This window comes from Scleropages formosus, chromosome 14 (genome assembly GCF_900964775.1).
Source record: "Scleropages formosus chromosome 14, fSclFor1.1, whole genome shotgun sequence".
Lineage (NCBI taxonomy): Eukaryota > Metazoa > Chordata > Actinopteri > Osteoglossiformes > Osteoglossidae > Scleropages > Scleropages formosus.
Window position 1 is genome coordinate 23,984,876 of NC_041819.1, and position 26,013 is coordinate 24,010,888.

At 44.7% G+C, this 26,013-nt stretch overlaps 1 long non-coding RNA gene across 1 annotated transcript; it reads left to right on the forward strand.

Moving 5' to 3' along the window:
- The first annotated feature begins 10,388 nt into the window (after nucleotides 1-10,388).
- LOC108928990 (uncharacterized) lies at nucleotides 10,389-24,292 on the forward strand. The gene is made up of 3 exons (XR_001965719.2): nucleotides 10,389-10,595; nucleotides 19,923-19,979; nucleotides 23,556-24,292. It is a non-coding gene; the product is annotated as an uncharacterized LOC108928990 (long non-coding RNA).
- Nucleotides 24,293-26,013: the final 1,721 nt, after the last annotated feature.

Consider the following 26,013-nt stretch of genomic DNA (forward strand, 5'->3'; position numbering starts at 1 on the left):
GTTCAAAGTCATGGTATTACCTACAGTGAGGACAAGTAGCTATGGTGGCACAGCAGGTATCATTCCTCCTTAGCTTCTGGACTGATTTTTCTTTTCAGATCTGGGTTCAAATCCAGCTAGGTCTGTGCAGACTTCGCATGTTCTCTGTGTTCACACGGCCCAAAGCCGTAATAGAAGGTCATGTAGACGTCTTTTGTGCCCTCCCTTGCCGTGAGAACCAGAAATCCATGGAGGCATAGAGCATTCCACCAGCCAGGCCAGGACATAGGGTTCAAGTCCATGGCGTTCCATTCGCTGAGGACCACCTACACTGATACTGGAACATCATGCATTTTTCTGGCTGAAAGTTTGTGTGTATTAAAATGTAATATTATCAGTTAATGAACAAGGTGAAGAAGAAAAATTGGCATCACTGAAAATATGGCCCTGGGTTCAACCAAGGTTAGATATTATAATTATTTACATGTCACTTTTCTCCAAGGCAACTGTCAATGTTAGCTTTGTACACAAAGGTATTTATAATTATTTACCTGTTTATATAGCTGGGTAATTTTTACTGTATCAAAACAGGGTAAGTGCCTTGATCAAAGGTACTGAAGCAAGAGGTGGGATTGAAGCGTAGGTTCTTCAACTGGAGGGTGACCAGTTCTAATAACAAATCTATTCAGTACGTGCAACGATACATTCGGGAAATGTAACAGACGTGCACAAAAAACACACACACACACACACACACACACACACACACACATTCTGCCTGTTATGGCTCTGAGCCGGGAGTCGTGAGCAGGAGCAGAGGGCAGGAGTAGTTGGGCGAGAACAGAAAGAGGGGCATTTCAAACCCGAGGAAAAGATCCAGAGGTGAAAGACTGAGAGCCCAGGGGAGGCCTTCAAAGATACAGCAATCGCTTCTGAAAGAGGATGAAAAACGTGCTTGCGGCATGACAACCAAAATAACCCAACCCCAGATTATGATAATTTTCTCACCCTATGGACATTTTCCCTCTTTCTCAAACAGCTGCGTGGCCTTGATGTGAAATGTCACGCAACATGATATAGTTAAAAAGAAGCAAGTGTGGCGCAAAAGACTACATTCTGTAATAGCATCGCAGCGCCTTGCCGACAACCGCGGTAAACTGACAGCGAACATACATCAGCACACTGGCAGCACAACCGTTCACCTGAATCTCATGGCAAAAAAAAAAAAAAAAAAAAAACAGAAACGTTTTTCAGCTGAACTTGGAACGGGTTCATCGCAGACGCCTTGGAGGCCCCTCTCCTCGCTGCGCTCCATCCTTCAGTCGGTCAATCTAATTTCATTTATTACAGCGAATTTCCACAAACAGTGCCACAAAGCACAGCACCGGTGATTTTTCAGAACAATCTAAATAGACGAGAAAGCCCCAAATCCTTCAATCTCTTCCTTGGGATTTGCTGCCCAGTTGCCAGTGGAAAAGGATTCGCTTTTGACATGCATCAAGTCCCAACTGCCAGGTAATACAGTCAGTCCATTTAGGACACAAATTGCAAGCGACAAGGTAATACAGGTCAAAACATCTCTCCACCATGATTCCTCTCTGAAATACATATATCTGTGTTTTTCAGTCTTTGTCCTACAGGCACATTGATGCTCCAGCGAAGAACTGACTTTCCAACTGAATGAAGGACACATTTCACACAATCTTAGATAATGTCAATGTGATGGAATGATATTAAATTATGGTAGAAAGAATATTCTGCAGTTTCATAATCACACTGAATTATATTCATGTAAGTTAGAGATTAATCACTATGCTGGAAATACAAGGATGTTTCATGTCACACAAAACAAAACAGAATAAATTAACACACAATATCACAGTTACAATGACGCATTTTAAAGCAATAAAGATTTTGCCGACTTTCCCTAATCATTTCATTGTCACAACATAATTTAGTTTAAAATAAAAATAAAAATAAAATATAGCAACTATATATATTTTTTTTTTATTTGAATCAAGAGATGCAGAAACTCAGTCAAAACACAATTAATTAAGCTGTCAGCCTGAAAGAAGACCAGGGACAGCAGGATGGAAAGCATTGGACAGCAAACACATCAAGAGAACTTAACCAGGTAATCCTGAAAAGGTTACCATGGGACTTTGGATAACTTAAACTCCACATAACAAGTGGATACAACTGCAGTGGAACAACGATTTTTCCTGAATTGCCTGTTGCATGCAAACCGCACCAGACAAACATTATAGGAAAGCACAGACAAAAAAGGCGAGATAAACACGCAAGGAAGCATCATGATTGCACATTAGCTCCTGCTTGCTTCAGGCAAGATTACAAAAGGAGTGTGCCTGCTCATTTGAAACACACTATACATGGAAACATCAGCGGATACAGATAAAACAACCCAGAGAATGTTTAGTTAGTTAACAAACATGCAACCTAAGTGATAAATTATGGTAAATTACATAAGGGGTTAATAACAATCTGAATAAGATTAATGCATTTGGCAAAATCTGTGCTTCTGGACAGCATACTTTGTTTCAGATGGACTATAGTTCCACCTTGGATGTAGTTTCCCAGGCAAGGCACAGTCTTGGTCAAAGAAAAGAGACCCAACCCAGCTATCCTTCTGTACAAGGAAGCTCTGCATCTACTTACCCCTGATAAGTTTCCTGTGTTCTGTCTCTGGACAGACTAATGATTCTAAATTGTCACAGGGTGTACATTCTTAGTTAGGCTCTCGCTCTACTAGGGTCAGTAGCTCTACACTGAGTTCTGTATCACAAGGTAGCCATGGGTCCTCTAGTTCTACTCAGAGGCTCGTTTGTGAGGTTGGAACTAGTTATTCCCACAGGATGGCATCCCAGGGATTCATCACTTCGGGTATTGGGCAAAGTGACTCTGGATGTATTCAAGGCCTAAGGACTTCAAATCATGGCTCTGGGAAAATTATTGGCTCTGGTGCTGCACAGCATACACATTCCCAGCTTGGTTCTGGGTCCACTTAGGCTGGTTACAGTTCTGCAAGAGCCATGGGCTTTCGGGGTTCTGAGACTAAATATAGTTCTGCCGAGGGGTTGGGTTTGCAGAGAAGCTCTGGTAGTCATGCTGAAATAAGCTCTGTACAGCAAGCTTCTGCTGGTCAAGCCATAAAGCCAAAGATCAGTTATGGTACTGTAAATGGCCCTATTCATAAGAATTGAGAGTCCCAGATTTCCTTAGTTATCCCTCAGTTTGGCTATACAGCTAATCTAGGTGTGGACTTCCAAAATTTTTCTAGTTCCCAAATTGCTGGGGCCACCTACAGTTCTAATTGCCATGTGCCTTCCCAGACAGGTGTGGTTCATTCCAGAGCTTAGGCTCTTGGCATAAGTATGGCTTTGATCCAAGAACTGAGACCCAAATTAGTCTTGCCTCTACACAAGGAAGCTCTTCTCTGGGCTTGCATACTCTGGGATATGCCACTGGCTAGTCTAATGCTTCTGATTCTAGACAGGGTGTACAGTCTCAGCTTGGCTCAGGTCTGGCTTTGGCTGGCAGTGGTTCTGTCAAGCACCTCTTCCCGGATGAGCTATGGTTCTGCAGGTCACTATGCTGCTGGGTTAGGGCCAGGCTCTCAGACCAGGTCTCCACGTACAAGCTCTCAGGGTTTTCAGAACTATGGCTCTACCAGTGACCATAACCTATGATCCAAGCTGTCTTCAGCTATTCCTCAGATTAGCTATGCATCCAATTGGGGAAGAAACTCTCAGGTTGTTGGGGACAGCTACGGGGCTCAAGCAAGGTATGGGTTAAGCCAGGCAGGTTATAGTTCTGACATAAGATCAAGGTCTCAGGGTTCCCAGAGCCTCTATGGCTTTGCCAGCAGTCCTTGCTTCCAAAATCTAGGAACCCAGCTTTTATCTGGTAGACCTGAGGTAAGCACTACCTCTACCAAGGGTGCAGCCTCCAAAGTTGTTTCTGGTTCAGCTGGCAGTTCTGGCTGTACACAGGACTTCAGTTCCCACCTTGCGTTTGGATTTAATCAGAACAGCACATGGCACTGGATATCAGCACAGCTCAACTTCAATTGGCTGTGACAGCTCTTCTCAGGAGGGTAGCTCTCAGTTTGGCTTTGCTCAGCAAATGACTTCCCAGGATTCATACATCTTTGCTCAAGGCTCTTGGGTAAGTTATGGTTCTAGTCAGTCACTAGGTTTCCAGCCTGGGTCTGGATCTAGTCAAAGTGGATGAATTCCTAGCAGCAGTCAAAACAGGAAATACAGAAACATCAACTTTCCAAGTGAGGGTTGGGTCACTCAAAGAACTTAGTCAACATTCTTGTGTACCATATGTCCCTAACTGCTTTTTTTCATGTTATAGGAGAAGGATGAGGAGATGACCAGCTTTGACAGTAAGTTGCAAACTTAGAACCATTTAAGGTTTATGTGCCTTTTTTATTGCTCACTGTACTTTTTTCCCTCAGATACCACAACCATCTCACTTTATACGTTCTCATCCATACCACAATTTTTAAATAAACTATTTTTTCCAAAGTGCTGTCCGGGTTTTATTTGATAAGACCTTCAAATAACAGGATTAACTTATAGTGCACACAACTCCCAACGGAAGCATAATGATACCTGGTGTAATTGAATAATCAAAAACTAAGCATCATGCAACGGGTGAGAGATGGGAGGTTCTTAACTTGCTGTTACTACAGCTCTAGATTCCTTCTTCCTAAATTAAGATTTCACTTTAGTGTAGGTAATGATTGATTAGGTTCCATTCAGTGCTTGTGCACCCCATTCCAGTGTTTTGTTTAGCAGGCATGAAGTGTTTGTCCTTTGTTCATTTGTAGCGCTTATGTTAAAGATCAAAAATGGATCCGTCTTTAATATATGAACTTTCGCAGGTAAGCCTGGGTCGATGTCACGACTTTGGTTTTACCTTATTGCCCCTCACTATCAATGTAGGTGTTAAACTGCAGTATCAAGCAAGCTGGAGCCATGGCTACTGTCCAAAACTGTCACTTATTTACTTATTGCCTGGACATCATGTCTGAAGTGTGAAATAGAATGACTTACAGTAAGTAATACAAAGAAAAATGTTATATTACCTGCATTTTCAGACTGGGTTGAAATCTAAATTAAATAAAATGGCTCGTCTCTAAGAGAAAAACTTGCATATAAACTAAAAAACTGATATGTTATTTAAGCATAAAGATACTACTGATCTGCAGCATTAATGGAGTTATTGACCATAACCAGTGTGTGGGGTATGAGCAGCATGTTGTACCTCCAGAATGGCCAACAGGTGCAGCAGTTCATAATTTGAATTCAGTATGTTTTCAAGAGTTCTTGTGTTTTTTAAGGGCCTTAGCTGAAATTCAGAAACTTTGCCAAATTGTGTTTTTGTTGTGTCTGGATATGTCTTAGTTGCAGCATCGGGGAAGTGGTGGGCAAGTCTATATAAGTGAAGAGATGTGGTGGCACTGGATTGACTCTGTGCTAATAGATATTCCCCTTCTGGATATTACATTATAGGATCATTCACTTCATTTGGGGGTTTTATTCTTTCTTCTGTCACAGTAGGCACTCGAGGGCAGACATTCTCATCCGTACTCCCAGCATGCCGCAGGGTATGCTGGTTTTGTCTCAGTTTAGCTTTTAATTATTAAACCTGCACTGGGAATTGAACTGCACATGTTGCACAATTAAAAATCACGTTGAACCGAGTGTGATAGTTAAACTTGCTGTCATTTTTTCAGTCATGTTAAATTAGCAATAATCAGGAAATAACTAGTTTAACTGTGAATGTATAAGATTCAGTTTCTTTTTCTTTTTGCTTCTTAAAATTTGTGTTAATACGAGTGCATAAAATTCCTATCCCTCAAACAAAGGAGTACTAAAAGTTTTCTAAAACCCAAAGTGCAGTTTTATTCTTTTGTTTCTCCACTGAGCAAATAAAAGAAACAAATTATCACACGCACAGCTTTTTCTTTTCTTTTAATTTCGGCTGCGTTCAACTCCATTGAAAAACGACAGCGGGCTCTCCGCTCAAATATCCAGTTTCATGTTATTTGCAAAAATTACATGGAAGGCTGAGTAATTAAGAGCTCGGTCGGAATAAAAAGTGGCTCACCCTACTGTACGTGAGGACCCTAAGTGTTCCTCCTGCTCCTCGCATCCTCATAGACAGTGTTTGATGCACCTGTCCCTTAACACACACCTATGGTATTTAAAGCACCTGCTCCTCACACACCTGCACTGTTTACTGCACCTGCTCTTCACATTTGACATTTTCAGTGTTGCAAAACACTAACACTGCTGCTTCTAACACTCGCAGTGCTGTTGTTTTTGAAAAGCACGCTGTGAAATTGTTTTGCCTGCAGCTCAAGAGACGTCTCGGTCAACATGGATCCGGAAACTGAAGTCCTTAATCAGAACAGCTTCACTGACTCTATTGTCTGATCAGATGACAGACAACTTCTGGAGTCCTTCAAGCTTCCAAGGTTTCTTGGTGCTATCATATTCATGTACTGCCAGCTCAAGTTCATCCAAAATAACACAAGTTCAACAGCACATTTCAGATACAGAAGTCAGATGCAAGCTGCGGTTAGGACTAAAATCAATACAATAGACTCCTGCCAGGCCAGGGCTCTTTTGATCTTTCTGGCAACTTTATCCCGGCTGAGAAACAGACACAACACAAATAGTCTGCAGCCAGCGTTAAACAAAGTGTGAGCACAGACAAGTAAACAAATGGTTGCTCCTCTCAAGCCGACGTCAACAGCGTGTACGCTGAGGTATTGGGGAAAGACACAAAACGAAGACACTACAGAGACATTTGGAAGAGTTTCCTCACAACATTGTCTGACCAGAAGCCAGTCAAGACATCTGTAGGACTGAATGAGATGTTATGTCCGTCCAAGAGAAAGGGATGGTTGGCCAATTTGAGAGAACCCGTCTCCTGCTTCGGGGAATTCGAAGCAGCACTCCAGCACACAACGGGACCCTGTCAACATCTGGTATTTTAGCACATAAAGTGACATGACACTCAGAATAAACAAACTGCACCACACACTAGATAGAGGGCATGCATTCATACATACGATTTTTGAAGCATAGCTTGTTTGTTCAGAACCCCTGTAGTTGCAGTGCACATATTCCAACAACTGTCTACCAAAGTCACAAAGAAATGGAGAAACCGGTATATAAAATGTAGCATGTGATGAAGAAATATTGTGAATTCAGGAACTCGGGAGAGAAATGGTTCCAAAAATGATCAGCTCTAAGATGATATATTTTCCTACTTATGAATATGTTTGGTTGTACATATGTGTCACATGTATGAATGGTGCAGCCAGTATGAATTTCCCTCTGGGATTAATAAAGTTTCATTAATTCACTCATTCATGAATGCTGAAAGGGATTCAGGAGATTTGAGGGACAGAGGGTGCTCGTTCCACCACACTGGGACAACTAAGAAATATCATCAAAGTATACACCTGGATGCAACTGAAAGAACAAGAGCCACAAACATTTGCTGTCAGAAAGTAGCATGACGGGAAACGCAGGATGGAAAAAAACTGACATTAAAGAATTTGATTTAAAGAAACAAATGAATTAACATTATTTTATGTTATGTCATATATGCCACGCCCACGCCACCCAGCCAATGCGGAACACCTGGGGCGCGACAGAGACCATCGCATTTAAGGCAGCATCAGACCAGGAGTTGACGCGGAACCTTGTTCGGCCTTGCGACCTGCGACCTACCAGTATTGCCTTCACACCTTCCCGATCCTGCCGTCCCTTCCTAGTCCCGTCACCCTCCTTCTTAGTCTCAGTAGCTCCTTATGATTATCGACCTTTTGCCTGAAACTCGACCTTGTCTTTTGGATTATTCCTTGACCGACGTTTGCACCTCGGAGACCTCTTGCCTGACCTTTGACCTTGTTTTCCGGATTTCCCTGAATAAAGCCCCTATTCCGCTCCGCACTTGGGTCTGCCACTTCCTTCCAGAACCGGCCATGACAATATACATGAAGTCAACATGTTGCATCACTGCTAAACCCCATGAACTTTCAGATGGCGGGACATGAAATGCAGACCATGAAACGCAGACCATGAAGGACAACCTAAATGTTGGGGAATTGGAAAGGTGGAATGATGAGCTGGAATGACAGTGCTGTATCCTTGAGCAACGTTTCAGCTTAAACCTTTCCATTCCAAAACCAAGTAACAAAAACAAACATTTCTAAAGGACAAGAGAGGAGGAAAAATAAAAAGTGTCTGAATGAAACACAAAACAAGGGTAACACTAAGGTCAAGGGTTGTGTCCCAAGAGGCCGGTTGAAAAATATCATTGTGTTTAACTTTAGCATAAACTGTGGAGGAAACAACACATAATCAAGGACTCCTAGAGAGAAAGCCATGTGGTCACTTGAAAACGCTCACTGTCCCCTTATTTCCTGTACTGGAAGAAAACACACAATTTGGAATAATTGCTTTCACTGCAAACTCACTGGCCAAGATATTACGGTAAATGTCTGGGTGCTTTCCGCAATGCTGATTTTTGCTTTACCAGAAGAACGATTCTTCACAACAAATATCTTCTGCATCTTTGTCCATCCCTGCGGCCTGTTTCGGCTGTTTGACTATCTGACTGCATCAAGCAGGCGTTCACATTACTACCTGGTATTTTCAAAACTTGCGCTGGAGAGCACAGAGCTTCTCTTCCCTCCAGTGAGGGCCCCTTTATGACACAGAGCACCCAGAAAAAAACAGCCAGAAGAGCAAAACAAAATCAATTTTGAGCAGAACTCAGAAGAAAGGAAAGTTGTTTTTTTTTTCTTTTTTTTTTTTGATGCTTGCAGCCCAAAACCACAGTCCCTAATGCAAACGCAGGTACATCCCCTTCTGTTCTGCTTCCTTCCGGAGGGAGGGCTAGGAGCTGAGGTTCAGGGGCTGGGGATGTGTGGGTTTCGGATATCTACAGCTCTCCTTCGCCTCCGCTTATGCTTTTAGTGGTGAAATTCTTCAACTCTGTGAAAAGACGGGACTAAAATCAGACATGTTCCAAGGTTGTGGGAACAACAAATGCGACACTTTGCTCGGAACACGATTTTCCAGGTAAACTGCGGACCAAAAGAGCCTTCGCTAATGGAGCACGGGTGTTGATGAGTGACTGCATTTAGGCCACAGAAAGTGGTATTCCAAAAGAGATAAAGAAGAAGAGGACTCAACAAATTCTGTGCGTAGGCTGGTAAACACAGACACACACTTTGGCATGGGGTACCACAACATACACAAACATCCACGTGCTCGTTTTCATCTGGCCATCCATTCTTTTTCAGCAACTGCTAAAGAAATTGTGGGTTGTGGTGGTCCAGAGTCCATCCTGGAAACACAGGGTATGAAGCTGGTTACACCCAAGGGGGAACATCAGTGCGTCGCAAGGAAGTCCCACACACTCCTTTACTCGCACATACACAAACGAATGGCAGTTTAGAGGCACCAGTTGACTTGAAACATGTGTCTTTGGATTGTGGGAGGAAACCAGAGTACCTGGAGGAAACCCACATGAACACAGGGAGAACATGCAAAGTCTGCACAATCAGAACCGGATTCAGACAAGCAGCACTAATTCATAGCTCAGGAGCTGTGATGGATTCTGAATGTCTATGGTTACACAGCAGGCCCCCAATATAAGGGCAGCTGAGGACTCCTAGGGCCCAGCGGAGACTCAGCCTTGAGGCATCTCTGTCACCGGCTGTCCTTGTTTCCACTGATAAACCTCTCTGTTAATGATGCCAGGCCAGGAAAAAGGTGTGTTTGTGTATTATTTTTGAACACTACGAGGAGAGAGAAAAAGAGGATGAGAATGCACAAAGAGCCATGAAGCCCCTCAATGACGAAGAAAGGAGGGCATGAGAGGATGACAACAGTGTCAAGTCTTGAAGACGATATAAAACTGCAGCGACCGCTAACGACCCTTTTATGGCACTTGTTCGGGATTCAACCCAGTGCGGACAGGGAGACTCCTCCACCCAAAGGTCTTCAGAGGGGACAGTTGGTGGAGCTGGCTCATCTCCTGATTCTCTGCTCTACTAGCAAAACAGGATCAAAGCTGAGCCCCGTTTTTTTTCAGTCCAGCGGCCGCATTTCACACAGTCCTGAAAGAGGCTTTGAGAGACACTATAAGGACAGGCTCCAAAATCCATAACCACTGGACTCTGAGTCCAGCTGCAGTCGGGCCAGAAAATGGACTCTGACCTGGTCATGGGTGGTCATGAGTTTCCCGCATGCCCTCACATGGCTTCAGCGCTGTGCTGCCTGACTCATGCTTACAGCTCAAGTCTCTGTACTAGAAGGGTAAAAAATAAACTGAAACAAAGCGGGGGGGGGGTGGGGAGGGGTGGCATTCACAGCACACATTCCCGGCTTCTTTATCACCCGGTGAATGAGTTTGGGGCACGAGTCGAGATGTGAGGCTCATGTCTGCATCCCTCATCCCTGAGGGTTCTCCATGACCCCATGCTGCTCTTCTGCTCATTAGCGGTTGGAATCGGCCTCCCAGTTCACCAGGTGGCACAGGAGTCCAATCGCGACACGGTAAGAACACCGCGGTCGGAGACGTACCTGCTGTTCGGTTGTTAAACTGACTTCCCCAGTAAAAAATAGCGAGCGCTACAAATGGGTAAAAGCGTAAACATAAATCGTAAGCTGTGTCTTTGGAGGAAGGTGGAGGAAGGTGTCTGCAAACAAACAATCCGATGTGACATGCAGACGCATATCTAATCATCGAGCAACTTTAATGGTGATGCACTTTGACTGGAAAGGAGGGCCCTGGCAGTGGAGGGTGGCACAGTGGGGAACGCAAAACCAAACAGCCGGAGGCGCTTGGGAGGAAGTGTTCTGGTGGTAAATTAGGCTCTGGATTTCTGCCGAAAGCTGAACCCCCCACCCTCCCCGCCAACACATAGTTTCCTAACTTCGGCCCGTCTGTCGTGGATGGCTGCCACGCACCAGTGTTTCCTCAACCGGCTGGAGAGCTCTCTCCTCCGAGTGCACCTGTCGGCGGCGATCGAGATTAGCGGACGTACCAATCTTGGAGAGAGTGCTCCCTGCCCCCGCCCCACCGAAAAGCTAACAAAAGAGAGAAGTAGAGACTGGGATAAGTGGTGCCAGGGAAAGGAGGAGCTTGAAAGAGATGCAAAAGCAGAGAATGGCAGTGATTGAGAGACAGGTGGAGCTTAAGATGTGGGCGGAGCCAGAGAAAGACAGCGTTTGAGAGGCAGGTGGAGCCAGAGAAAGACAGAGCTTGAGGGAGAGGCTGGTTTGAGGAGAAAGGCAGGGACTAAGAAAGTATCACAGCCGGAGAAGGGGGTCAAGATGGAAAAGGAGGACAACGAGGGAAACGAGATGTGGAGGTACGAGGGAATGTCTGAGGAAGGATGGAGTGATGAAGAGGAAGAGGGTGGTTGGAAGTGTGCGGCAGTGGCAAAGGCGCAGGGGGGCTCCCCGATCAATCCATCCTCCTCCCATACTTCGAAGGGGTCCCAAATCCCCAATTCAGAGCAGATGGTGCACTAACCATCCAAGTTTAGATGGAAGATCCTGGTGAAGCTGGTATGTTGGCGAAAAAAAAAAAGAGGCAGCAATAGGGATAATACCATGGATGCAGGGTGTGTAAACAATGAAAATATTTTACCCGTTTATATTCGTTCCCTTTTAGCTTATTCCATTATAGCACTTTAAAGAGGACACAGCAGGGCACTAGTCAATACAAAAAAAAGCCAACTTTCGGAGACGTTTTGAAAATCTTTTATTATCAACGAACCCAGCACACACACTTACGCACATATTCACACACAGACGGGAGCATAATCCACCCACCCCACGTGAGAGAAGGTTACATGCCAACCTTTCTAATAATAAACAAGTAAAGAAAAAAACTAAATTAGATCCCTCCTCACAACACCTCCTTCAACCGCTTCACACACACAACCGTTTCATCATCCCATCCGCCACACACTTATAGTAATGTTATCATCCCCACCTTTGTGAAATGCACACGCCGCACCTTACCTTTTCCCTCTGTCCCCCGTCACCTCTAAACTCTACAATTGTCCACAAACTGTGCGAAAACACAGATAACGAGAAATGAAACTGAACATGGTAATTGAATAAGCCTCTAAACCCTTGGAGTGAGTTATTACTAACTGTGCTCATTTGGTGCTGCAGAAGGGTATTTCTCCCCGTCACTTCCTAATGCTCAAATCTCTCCAAGCAGAAAAAAATAGTCTTTATAAAACAGCATTTTAAAAGGGACCAATTTATTCTGAAATCGTCTTATTTGGTGGATGTGAAGTGTATCGGCTACTCCTGGTCCAGAAAGACACGGGGGGGGTGGGGTGTTCAGTTTGCTCTTCTCCATCCCGTTTCTGCAATGCCAGTGACAGATCGTCAACAGTGAGGCAGGGCAAGGGTCACCGTTTCTATGGTGTTTCGGGAAGACATCAGAGAGCTCACCTGGACCATGGGTATCATAAACTGATCTACCAAAAAAACATCAGGTGTATGAACGACCCTAACTGGTTTAGAGCAGAAGAAACTGAGGCTGCAGGTGGCTGGATCCAGTAAAGGGCCGGGGTTTGAATCCCTGCTCGTGCTGCACTATCCTTGATCAAGGAACTTACCATGAGCGGATCCAGTACAAATGATCTTTCTGTGTAAATGCGGAAATAAGTGTACGTTACTTAGTGTAGAAGCCTTAGAAGAAAGGTGTCAGGTAAATTACACATTAATAGCAGCAATCAAAATGCTGAAAGATATCATTTTTCTTTCACCTGCTCACAGTTTTCCCCATTTTTTAAAACAGGAGTTACTATTATGCTTCTCCCATTGTCAACAGCGGAAAAAACATAAAGGAATAAGCCTGTGACATAGAGGTGTCATCTTGGACTTGAAGGAACCAGGTTTGAATCCTTTGTTCCACTGTAGCACCCTTGATCAAGGTACTTACCTTGAACTGATACAGTAAAAATTACCCAGTTCTATAAGTGTTTAATTCAATGAAAGCAGCTTAGCATGCAAACCTGAAATTGTCAGCTGCCTTAGAAAAAAAAAAAATCATCATTTCAGTGAATAAATAATAACAAGTAAAGGTAGATTCTTGGAAAATCCAAAGATCACAGTTGTGGGTCCTTGTTATTGGAATCTGTACCGTATCATGAGCAGTAATAACACCACCAGTCACTGCAACCGCTCTAAACCCAAATGCCAAAAGCCCAATAAAGCCAATGAAGCAGAGAGGTTTTCTCTATAGTCGGCCTTGTGGTCCTCAGTTAAAGGATTGCACTCGCCATGCAGGCCCTTCGTTTGCCCCCCTGCGCTCATCAGCCTATTCGGAGTGCGGACGCTTTGTGCTGTGATTATCCTAATGGAGGAAGAGGCACTAACGACATTAGCCTAAGCTCTTTAGCGAGGGCGCAGAGTGGAAAGTGCTGCCTGGCAGCAAATTAAAAGGGACATTTTCCACGAGGAGGTTTGATGCCGAGGTTTCAGATAGCAGGCGCTCAGGGAGTGCAGCCTTGTCGACAGTTTGACCACTGGATAAGGGGATGAACAAAAGGTACGGCGAGATCTCAAAACGAAGGTACAGTGATCTTGACTTCTTTCCTTCATCGTTCTTTGCGACTCCTTCTAATATGTGGCGAAAGGGTATGTGCGAGGTGGGGCGAAGGGCTGGGAATGAACCCCATGCGGAAACACATGGAGTCGCGCTGAGAAAACTGGACGCACAAGCCACATAAACACACATGTATAATGGAGGAAGTGTTTTGCGCCGGTGCTCGTAAACACGTTTTGCAACAGAGCACATCGGAAGCTCACGGTCCCATGCAACGCTGATGCAATGTGGAGAAAGGCCACTTGGCAGGCCGCACCAGTGCAGGTGTGTCCTTGCGGTGATGTGTGCTGATGTCCACTTAGAAGCGGCACCTCCCCCGTCCATCAACAGAACTCTTCCTTATGGATACTCACCCGCATGGCCGTGGCCCCTGAACGGCACCAATGGAAACATGCTCGGGAGCGTGTAATTACTGTACTCCGATACACACGCATATTTATTCACTTAGCTGATGCTTTTCTCCAAAGCAAGAAACAATGTTAAGCTACCTACAATTAGTTACACAACTGGGTAACTTTACTGAAACAACTTGGGGTAAGTACTTCACTCAAAGCCAGTACAGCTAGAGGTGGGATTCAAACCTGCAACCTTTGGGTCTAAAGACAGCACTTTGAACCACTCTGCTACCAGCTGCACGCATGAAGGGTGCAGGCGTCGACTTCATCACCCTCGTACGCCGATAGGCCTTCTCCGGGAGATTAATGACAACAATTAAGAGCTTTAGAACATGCTGGGGGAAGGAACGGGGTGGGTGGACGTACGAGGCCCCAAGTGGCTCAAGGGGTTCGATCCAGGACACAGTGCCACGGCTACAGAGGCCTCAGCCAGACAGCTGAGATTGGGCCGAGGTCACTCCTCAGCCAGACGCAGCCAGTCCGCTGGAAATATGCAAACTCATATCTCCGTTCGGCTAAATACATATATTTAAAAAATGGAAGCATTATTGCAGCATTGGTGTATCTGCTTTAATTAATAAGGGAACTGGATTTGAAGGGGAAAAGTTAATCTAATAACACAGAATAAAAACACAAAAGCATTCATTAAAGCATGCTGGGATCACCATTGCACTTAATGAGGCAATCTCTTTTCTCAAGTGGAACATTTGCGGACGGAGTCTGCTGCCGAGGCTTTGATTCGCGATAGACTGGGAACTCTGTGCCCCCGCCCCCCACTCAAAGTGGTCCTTTGGGTAGCTCCTAACTAGTTCCAATTTGGATGCCGGGTGTCGGGCAGCGCAGCAACCTCACTGGCAAACGGTCGCAACGGCCGCGAGTTGTGCTAATAAACAAAGTAATTGGATTTTGCTAAGTGTCTCCGCGCACCACAACAATTGTCACCCTGTCTTGACCCTCAGGGCTCACCAGCAGGTCGAGTACTGTACTTGGGGCTCAGCCCCATAGTAACCAGGAAGGATTGGGTAGGGTCAGGCTAGTGAAAGCCATGCTAGAGCACTGAGCTACCGTCGCTCACAGAGAGTCGGCGGCAGGCTTACGATGTCGGATGTTTCAAACCTATTCGTGAGAGGGAATCTAATACCGGAATGATTGTTCGATTTTTATTTAGCGGATGTCAAAGCCGCAAATGTGTAGCGCAGAGGAGCGGAGCGCTTCTCCAATCTAAAGCTAAAGCTACATGAACAGCTAGATGCTCCTTCTGATTTTAAGCAGACATGGCCAGGCATGTGATGAATATTGATTCTCAAAAACAAATATGAACTTGTTATTATTAATGTTGCCTATAGTGTAGTTTCTGGAAAAAAAAATGGGTTTGAGAGCCAAGGGTCTGCATGGTAAACTCTTGTCTGGGGTCTACTGAGCTGTTCTTAAAGGCTCTGAAGACAGTTTTGAAAACAGACAGAGAGCCTACAGAAGAAGGACGAGGACGGCCTTCAGAGGAATGCTCAACACAGAGGCTTTGGCCGGTCCTTAAAAAGGTGGGACTGTGTATTTTCTTTGGGCTCTGTCCTGATGCGGGGGATCAGCATACAATCTGGACATGAGATGCCTGGCAAACGCTCCCCTCCCAGCAAACCACCATCCAGTGCACACTGTCACTGTAACCTTGAGGCAGAAATGTATGCAAAACCCCAGTTTGGCCCACCCACCCGCTTTGTGACTGCACATAAGGAGTTGCGCTTAAGGAGATTAAGTGGAGCGCACAGCGGCCAATGGAAAACGGAAACAAATACAAACACGCCCGGCGGAGAACAAACAAGTAAGCGACGTCCTGGATTCTGTTTCCTTCCGGGGGGTCCTTTCTTCAGCTGCAACCGCTATGGTGGCGGTACAGCAGACCCGCATGATGGCGAGGGCCATCTGCCCTATTCCCTTCTGCTGTTTCGAAGCATTGTCAAGAGAAGCCTTCCATCCCTGCATGCTAAATTATGCCCGAGAATTGGAAACTTGTCGATTTTTGTGGACTCTTCAAGAAGACTAATAGCAGAACATGTTGCCTGGACTGTGGACACTTGAGCAAGATGTGACTAAAGTAGCTGATCTTGTCTATTATCTGGTAGGAAGTGGTTTTGTCTGGGAAGCCGTTGTTCTTCCTAGCTTGAGGTAACTCATAGGTGTCTGATGAGAGAAGACTTTCTGCACAATGGCCTCCCAAATGGTACCAACTCAGCAGAACCATCTTTCTTTGCTTCATCTGGTTTGGATCGATTTCTGGCTGTTTTATGCCTCTCATTCAGGACCCCATCTATAAATCCCTGAGATAAGCTGGAGTTACTTTCTTCTCGCAGGCTATGGTAATTCCCAGCTGCTTTGATTTAACTGGCTATTGCACATGCTCAAAATTAAACTGAATGTGGCCGTCGATCACCTGCCTTTTCCATCAATCACGATGCCGCACGTTAAGATTTCACCGTAGTTTTCTCCATTGTAATTTCTTTGGCCTTCGTGGGGTACCAAATGACTTGGTTTCTGGTTTTACTGTTTTTCTGGTTTCTGGTTTTTCCTGTCAGACCTCACCCGTTCACAAAAAAACACCTCATTAACCCAGAAATCCCACAGTTCTAAATATCTCCAATAATGCAGTGTTAACACTATGAATTGATGAGATATGGCATATAACAGGCTAAACATCAGCTGATGGTGAACATTAAAATGTGTGTGAAGGAAAGGCAATCCTACAGTGAAACTGGCATCTTTCTTCCAGACTTCAGGGGTCTTCCCAAGATTCTTTGCTATAACTGCACTGCACTTGTACCATCTAACAGCTGGAAAGACTGAAAAGAAAATGCTGCTGATACTAAACACACAGCTATAGACCCTTTTCATTCTGCATCCCCTTGGCTCTTGGGATCTTGCTTGGTGTTGCGGCACACGGTGACACTTCGCTTAACAGTCCCTGATTCCTGTTAAATAATACCGACGGGTGTCCTTACGAGACCTCCTTCCTCAAAGGCTCGGCTAGCCGGTGCAGACGTCACTTGTTCCCATGGGGTAGCCATTCAGCTGTGGGGGTGGAGCAGACTGGTCTGTAACCTTCTGTGCGGTCGGCCTTACACATTAGAAGCTACGTGATCTGTATCCCCATCTGATGCAGGGGCAGAAACAAGTTGTCGGCGGAAACGTCAGACACCTCGAAATCCATTTGGACAGAAATCAGACAAAAAACCCAATGCAAACCAACCCTGTCCAAGAGACAAAATCTGTCGTAAATCTCATAAATCAGACTTCAGCTGGACACAAGCTCGAAATTTACCGCTTCAGCCTTCCCTTGCACGGGGAGCCGTTGTCTCCGTTTTTTTTTTTTTTTGTCCAAACGCACTGATTAAATGTTCATTCTCAAATGTGCAAATGCTGCTACTTTTCTAATAGGATTACGGGGCAAAACGCTGACGGCGAGCAAGTGAGCAATAGTTTAGACTTAGCCGGCCTCGGTCACGGTGCGCGGGAACACAACAGATAAAGCAAGGGAGCGCGGAAATCCGCTGCGATTTGTTAATGATACCTTCCTGCTCCATCGAGCGTGAGCCAAATAAATAAGGGGAGCCTGCAAACAAACAAGAGGGAAAGTTATTAAGCAACTGTGACTGTTCTTCTCAATAGATGGCAGCCTTTTTTTCCTCTCCCAATAAACGAGCTGACAGCGTGGACTCTAATTGCGGCGGTAATTTACCCGGACTTTTGGCTTCGCTGCCTCTCGTGGAAAGTTCAGTCAATGAATATGATATTTGCCCCTCCGATCTTCAATATTTTAATTTTCGCCTGCATGTTTGCATTCAGTTTGTATTAGAGCCGATTACGCCTCTGAACGGTTGAGAGATGTTATTAGTCTGCGGGAACTTGCTCTCTGGGAGTGGACCAACACCGAGGCAAAGCCGGAACCTCAGTCCTCTGATCATAAGATTCTGATCTTGTGATGCTCGAAGGTGTCTTTTTAATAATGATTCCAGCTTGATTGAAATCAGTCCTCTGACATTCATAAATGTATTCCTGTTCAATAACCATGCATATGAAATGTGTTTTGAAATTCTCAGACAGCCGTCAAGGACTTCGGGAAGATAGTTCTGAGGCCCAAATGCGGGGGCCCAAACCGGCACCCCTGTGGCTAATGTCAAAGTCCATTAGGCTGTGTTCTAATTAGGTCTAATCAGGGTGGGCCAAACCGCAGCTGTAATGTATCAGCTAACCGGGTTTGCCGCTGTGCTGGGTGCCAAAACGACATCCCATCACATCGATCCATCTCTGCCCTCGTTAGAGGCCGTCGGATGCTACGGGCGCCAGGAACAAGTGCTGTAGCATCGCCATCATAGAGAAGGAATTAGGTTTAGTCGTCCTGGTGGCAGTGCAGATGGAGGAGTACGCTGACACATGACTTGTGGTCACGTGATTTCGCGTGTGCAGCCGCTCACAGAGCCGCAGCATCCGCTCAAAGCGTCTGATCTACTTCATAACACGAGCCATGGATTTATAGCGTACCTGGTCTCAGCAGGACTACCGAGTGACATTTATGGCTCCATTTTGGTGACGGGAAGACGTGACGGAGGAGAGTGCAGTGCTTTTTGGGACTGTCAAATTTGTTGCTTTTTACGAGATGACGGAAACGGTGCCGCCGGCGATAAATTCCAAAAAAGCCTAAAACGGTGTCAGAACATTATGAAACTCGCTCACCTGGACACTCAAGGGTCTCCTGGGCTTCCACTGAAAATACGAATGATGTCTGGGAAATACTTTTTTTCCACTGTCCTGTAAACTCATGGGGTAAAACTGTGTTTTGTGAACCGGTCAAAAAGTTGTGGTCAGGACAAACAACGAGCGGGACTCATCCTTTTCATTTATCCAAGCCTCGTCTATTCAGAAGATTATTTTCTTACCAGACGCACCAAGGCATATTAGACATATTTGAATAGCAAAAATTCTGATTGGTTGAGAGCAGAATGCTTTGGTTTGTGAAACGTATAGGACTTCTTCAACTGCAACTTCTTAATGGTTTGACTTCCTTGAATTCAAGAGCAAGTAAGCAAAGCACTTTCTCCAACGCACACAAAAGACAGAAACCCTCCATTCCTGATTCCCGTCTCCCACACACACGCATTCAGAAATCCATAGACACACCTGTAAGACTGTACCATAAATTTGTAGAAACATCCACAACCGTCTCCGCTTAAAATCACTTCCACTGTTGTTAAGAATTTGTTTAATTGTGACCTGCAGTTCAGCACACTCTCATTGCCATTCAAAAGGCCTCTTCTGTTCGTCTCTGGAAGACGGAAATAGAACGAGGGGCGGAAAATAAAAAGCCACATCTTGACTTTTCTGTCCTGCTAAACAAAACCTTTCCCCGAAAATGTGAGGCCAGTGACCGTCAGCTGCAGAAGATACATCTTTTTATGTAAGTTATGCAAGAGAAAATGGGAAATCGAAATAGAAGAAAACTAAATGTTGTGATCGTAATGGAGCTGTACTTGCATTTGAACTTTGATGAATCTTCAATGTACACAATGAGGTCACTACTCTATAACACACAACCAGGGTCTAAGCTGGGCCCAAGCGTTGGGCAAACAGCAGGTGGCGTAGAGGTTAGAGCGGCTGCTCGACACTGAAAGAATCCACATTTGAATCCCCCTCACACTGTAGCACCCTTGATCAAGGTAGTTATCCAGAATTCCTCCGGCAAAAATGATCCAACTCTACAAATTCTTGCAAGTAGCTTAACGTTTTAAGTTGCTTTGATGACAAGCATTGAGTAAAATGATAAATAATAGCAGCATTTACCATGTTTTTTTTTTTAACCAACAGCAAACATTCAACGTTCAAGATGCCCCAACAGCAGAGAAGCAGAGAAATGAGTAAAAGGTAAGAGACAGACAGGCACAATATGTGATGTTTTATATACTATAAATATGTGTGTGTGTGTGTGTGTGTGTGTGTGTGTACGTAAATAAATATATATATATACAAATATTTAATTTGTATAAATATTCTGTCTATGTTAAATTATACAATATATACACATATATATTTGTTCAGTACTCCGTGTCACTGTGTGAAGAGTTTTCAATAATAATAAGTTATGTATACATATACATACACACACACACACATTTTCTGAACCGCTTGTCCCATACGGGGTCGTGGGGAGCCGGAGCCTAACCCGGCAACACAGGGCGTAAGGCCGGAGGGGGAGGGGACACACCCAGGACGGGACGCCAGTCCGTCGCAAGGCACCCCAAGCGGGACTCGAACCCCAGACCCACTGGAGAGCAGGACCATATACATATATATATATATATATATACACACACACACATATTTTCAGAACCGCTTGTCCATATATATACATTCTGTGTGTATGTAATATATCTGTGCCTTTTACACAATATTTGCTAATATCTAAGTATTTCTTAAGTAATGCTTAAGTCTTCAGCCACACAAACACACACACAAGACACACACACACACACACACACACACATGCATACACTCACAGACACCATTGTGTTGTATAATCCTTTGGAAAAAATGTTCTAATACATGAATGAGTGAATAGTGAGTGTTGTTTACATTATGCACATTGCAACAGGCCACCAAACAATCAAGAAAAAGGAAACAAATTCTCTCTTGCATATAATTACATTAAGATTGCCTTAGATCTCTGGATTAGTACATGCCATTTAAGCGTTGCTTCCAAAGAGCACCTCCGGTATCCCTATGAATTAGCACACGTTTAGCCCTTTTCAAGAAATAAAAAGAAGTGTTTCCTGCCGTGTGCATTCATCTCGCCTGTTCCATAAGATGGTTTTCACACATTTCTTCTCACAAAGCCAAGGTTGTGATAGGATTCATTTAACCACCTGGGCATTTTAACAAAGGGAGACGAGATTTGAAAAAAAAAAAAAATCTCAGAGATGTCTTTTATAAAGCCGTATCTTTTTCCCACCTGTGTGTTATTCTGCACTGTGGATGCTGAGATGGGTCTGTAGTTTATTCCCTCATTCATCCCTAGACTTTCATGGGTTAGCACATAAGGCATGGTGTGGCTAATTGGCTGGTTCGGAGAGTGTTTCTTTAATACGGAGGATTACACACACGAGTCCACACCAGTGGTCCCGACTCGCCGTTCCCTGCGTCACCTGTCAATCATTCTGGCTCACGGCAGTCGATCAGCGTGGCCGGCAGCCCACTTCAGCGCTCGCTACGGGAGCAGTCCAAGCAACTAGTGCCGGGCTTCCGGACTCTTCCATTAGTGATGGGTATGAACCCCCCGCTGTCCTCTCATTATCAAACATATCCTCTCCTCAGGGCTTCTGCAAAACTACAATGCGCCAGAAAAGAAGATTAAAGGGCTCCGCATGGCCGTGTTTGTGTGTACGCAGGGCTAATTCTCCACCCACCTGTCAGTGCGGACCACACTTAGCGCGCAAAGGTTGCTGCCGTCGGTCCACAGATAACAGTAACTAACACGAGGTTTCATTCCGCTCCTCTGACCATTTCTGCCACGGTTAGACAGTGTTCTAGACCCCAGCTGGAAGTTGAGTGGGCTGCTCACTGTTTGCTGTCAACGGCACCACCAGGCGATGACCGTGACAAAATGCCCCTACTTGGAATTGGACCGGAGAGCCAAAATCTTTCCTTAACTGAGTGGGCAGTAATATTGCTCTCTCTCTTTATATATACATACACCGGCCAGTTTATTAGGTACACCTGTTCAACTGTTTGTGAACGCAAATATCTAATCAGCCAGTCACATGGCAGCATCTCAATGCATTTAGGCATGTAGACACGGTCAAGATGATCTGCTGAAGTTCAGACTGAGCATCAGAATGGGGAAGAAAGGTGATTTAAGTGACTTTGAACATGGCATGGTTGTTGGTGCCAGACGGGCTGGACTGAGTATTTCAGAAACTGCTGATCTACTGGGATTTTCATGCAGAACCATGTCTAGGGTTTACAGAGAACGGTCAGAAAAAAAGAAAATATCCGGTGAGCGGCAGTTCTGTGGGCGAAAATGCCTTGTTGATGCCAGAGGTCAGAGGAGAATGGCCAGACTGGTTTGAGCTGATAGAAAGGCAACAGTAACTCAAATAACCACTTGTTACAACCGAGGTATGCAGAAGAGCATCTCTGAATGCACAACATGTCGAACCTTGAAGCAGATGGGCTACAGCAGCAGAAGACCACATCGGGTGCCACTCCTGGCAGCTAAGAACAGGAAACTGAGTCTACAGTTCGCACGGGCTCACCAAAATTGGACAATAGAAGATTGGAAAAACATTGCCTGGTCTGATGAGTCTCGATTTCTGCTGCGACATTCAGATGGCAGGGTCAGAATTTGGCGTAAACAACATGAAAGCATGGATCCATCCTGCCTTGTATCAACGGTTCAGGCTGGTGGTGGTGGTGTAATGGTGTGGGGAGGTATTTTTTTGGCACACTTTGGGCCCCTTAGTACCAATTGAGCATCGTTTAAACGCCACAGCCTACCTGAGTATTGTTGCTGACCATGTCCATCTCTTGATGACCACAGTGTACCCATCTTCTGATGGCTAATTCCAGCAGGATAACACGGCATGTCACAAAGCTCAAATCATCTCAAAATGGTTTCTTGAACATGACAATGAGTACAAAATACTCAAACGGCCTCCACAGTCACGAGATCTCAATCCAATAGGACACCTTTGGGATGTGGTGGAACAGGAGATTTGCATCATGGATGTGCAGCCAACAAATCTGCAGCAACTTCATGATGCTAGCATGTCAATATGGACCAAAATCTCTGAGGAATGTGTCCAGCACCTTGTTGACTCTATGCCACGAAGAATTAAGGCAGTTCTGAAGGCAAAAGGGGGTCCAACCCGGTACTAGCAAGGTGTACCTAATAAAGTGACCGGTGAGTGTATATATATATATATGTGTGTGTGTGTGTGTGTGTGTGTGTGTATAATATATATGTATGTATGTATGTATATATATATTAAAAAAAATGATTATTATTAACCATTATTTACATTTATTCCTTGATATGACATTTTTATCCAAAGCTGCTCAAAATATGACTTTTATGTAATAAGTATATTAGGTGTATATTATGAGCTAATCATTTATAAAGCTGGATAATTTTTACTTTATCAGTTCAGGGTAAGTGCCCTGATCTAGGGTTTTATACCATATGCAGAGATTTGAATCTGGGACCACCAGGGGCTTTAACCCTAGGATATCTGGTGTACCCTAATCAAGTGAGCTTGCTGTAAAAATAGAGGAAAGAGGATTATGCCGTTGATCACGTACATGCAGCAGAGTTACTGTATACTTTAGCAGTGATGTTCTAGTGAAACTGCACCTTCATGTCCATGAGCTGGAGGCCACAAAGTGTTTGTGAACTCCAGTCTCGGGTGGGATAATCACATTTACACCGCTCCTTTGACTGTCCAGGTATCCCTTATGCCGCCGCTTTCCGAGGCCCGAGACGCGACCCCAATCAGCTCCCCTCCATTTCCTCGCTTCGAACTGTACACATGTTGGTGCTGTTTCGCTGCATCCCCTGCCAGACTGGTGTGGAACGCCTTTTTCAAAGGAAGCCCAGGAGACCCTTGACCCCATAAGAGGGTCTGTGTGGGGGCCCAGCACTACAGAGATCAGTCTAGCAGCCGGCGCTGTGCAGTCAGTACAGGTTTGGACTGGGTTTACAGAAGTGCTCTGGATCTGGACCACAGGACATGCTGGGTTTGCTCACTGCTGGTGGTGGGTCATGGTCATCCCATCCAGCCAATCTGGACCGGGACCAGAGATGCTTCACACAAGCAGTCGGCATTGACTGGTAATTTTTCCGTGGATGTTAACGTACCCACTGTTTAATGTGTTAAAAATAAGTCCCTCTAAGGGACACAGGTACGGTTCGATGAAGGGGCCCTGCTAAGCAGTTTGGTAATAGACCCAGGATTGTTTTAAACAAAAGTTTACATCATCATTAGAACATTGACACAATTTGAAAAAAGCCCAGAGTGGTTCTTTTCATTTACCAGTACATGCAGTCTCCGAGCAGGTAATGCCATGTATGGTCAGCGACAGTGCACTTTAATAACGGCACTGATTTTAGACCATGTTCACTACTTCTCACTTTAGGGACCGCACTCTAGAAAGTCTTTGTTGACCCTAATGTCTTCAGCCAAACTGACCAATAAAATTTGCCTCTGCGTTTGTTTTGCTTACAGGCAGAGAATGATCTTTTTTTGTGTACATCCCTTAAAACTATGAATAAAGATGGTTAAAGATAAATCAGAGGAGACTCACTGGAGGGGACATTGGGTAGTGGAGCAGTTAGAAGAGCCGCCTTTGGACCTAAAAGTTATATGCCCCCCCTCCCCGAACTGTAGTACTCCTTTGAGCAAGGTACTTATCTTAAATTACTCCAGTGAAATTACCCAGCTATATAAATGGGTAAATGACTCTAAGTACCTTAACACTGGCAAGCAGTGTCAGTTAAATATTAACACCTTCTAAACAAAGACTTTAAAGTACTTTATATGTTATTTACTCTACATTCTGCATCACATGACATTATGGACAAAAGTTAAAAATTATGATAATATTAGTTTAAAACATTATGGGTTTTTTTTTTTTTGCATTTTTATTTTATTTTAAAAATTTATTTTGCAACCCTCACCCTCATTTTTAATGTGTAATGTGTTATTCAAGGACTTTATACTTAAAATAACTGTAATTATTGCCATTTCCTAACTTCTTAACTAAAACGGTAGCAGTCAGAGGACCTCACAGGATGGGGAATGTCGCCCAAACAGGTGGTTAGTGGACAAATGCGGTCACTAACCAAGCAGTCACAGTATTCATGGTAAAAATGGCCCGGTCATTTAGAGACAGTGAGGTAAATGCTGCTTCAGTGTTTCCACTACGGTGCGGCAACATCACACCACAGTTACAGAGTGTCGGCGCTCTGGTCTGATCTCCCTGCTGATCTTTCAGCGTCTGAGCAGGGTGAGGGTGCCGCGGAAAAGCGTGGTTCATTAAGGGAAAATAAGAGCACGGTGAAAGAGTTCCTCACAACGGCCTTTTTTCTGTCCCTTTCCTCCACTCCTCCTGCACTTTCATTATCCTCAAGGCCCTGTCTATTATGAAAGCTCTCGCCCTCTTTTCTCCTCTTTCGAACCCATCTGTGGGAGTGCGGCGGCGGTGGGGGGGGGTTGTGTGTGTGTGTGTGTGGGGAGGTGCCAGTCCAGCAGGAGGGCGCTCACAACAGTGATGTCAGCCCTTGGAGCCGAGATAATCTTTAACCGTGTTTTTGAGCCCAGGAGGTTTGGCTGGTTTAGTCTGTTTGGCTGCTTTTGACGGTCAAGGATGCGGGTTCAATCACAGGTCCCATGATGCCTTGGGGGAGGGGGGTACTTGATCACCATGTGTCTCATTTCCATTTTCAGGTTTTACATCTGTACTAATTAACACTGGAAAACACTAAAAGGACATTTTAAAACCCAAATTTATGAACGCTGCCCTGTACACGATCCCATGCCCACAGTCCCGAAGTCTCCCAAAAACCTCCGAATTCCAAGGAAAAAAAAAACAACCCCTTTCATGGGAAATGAACCTATAATCATTTCATCAGACATGCAAAGTCAGATTCACTCACGGCATTGCAGAAGTTCAGCAGAGGGCAGTTTTTGTTTTTCATACTGACTTCTAGAAAGATCCACATGGGGCTGGTCCATGTCTTCCATCATGAGGACAGTGTCAGTATAACAAGGTAAAACAAGGGGGCACCCTTACCATCAAATGTAATTCCTTTCAGCAAAGGTGACAGCATGGGGTGTAGCAGTTTGTACTTGCGGTCAAAGGGTTTGGGTTCGAATCCCACTCCTGCTACAGTCCTTTTAAGGAA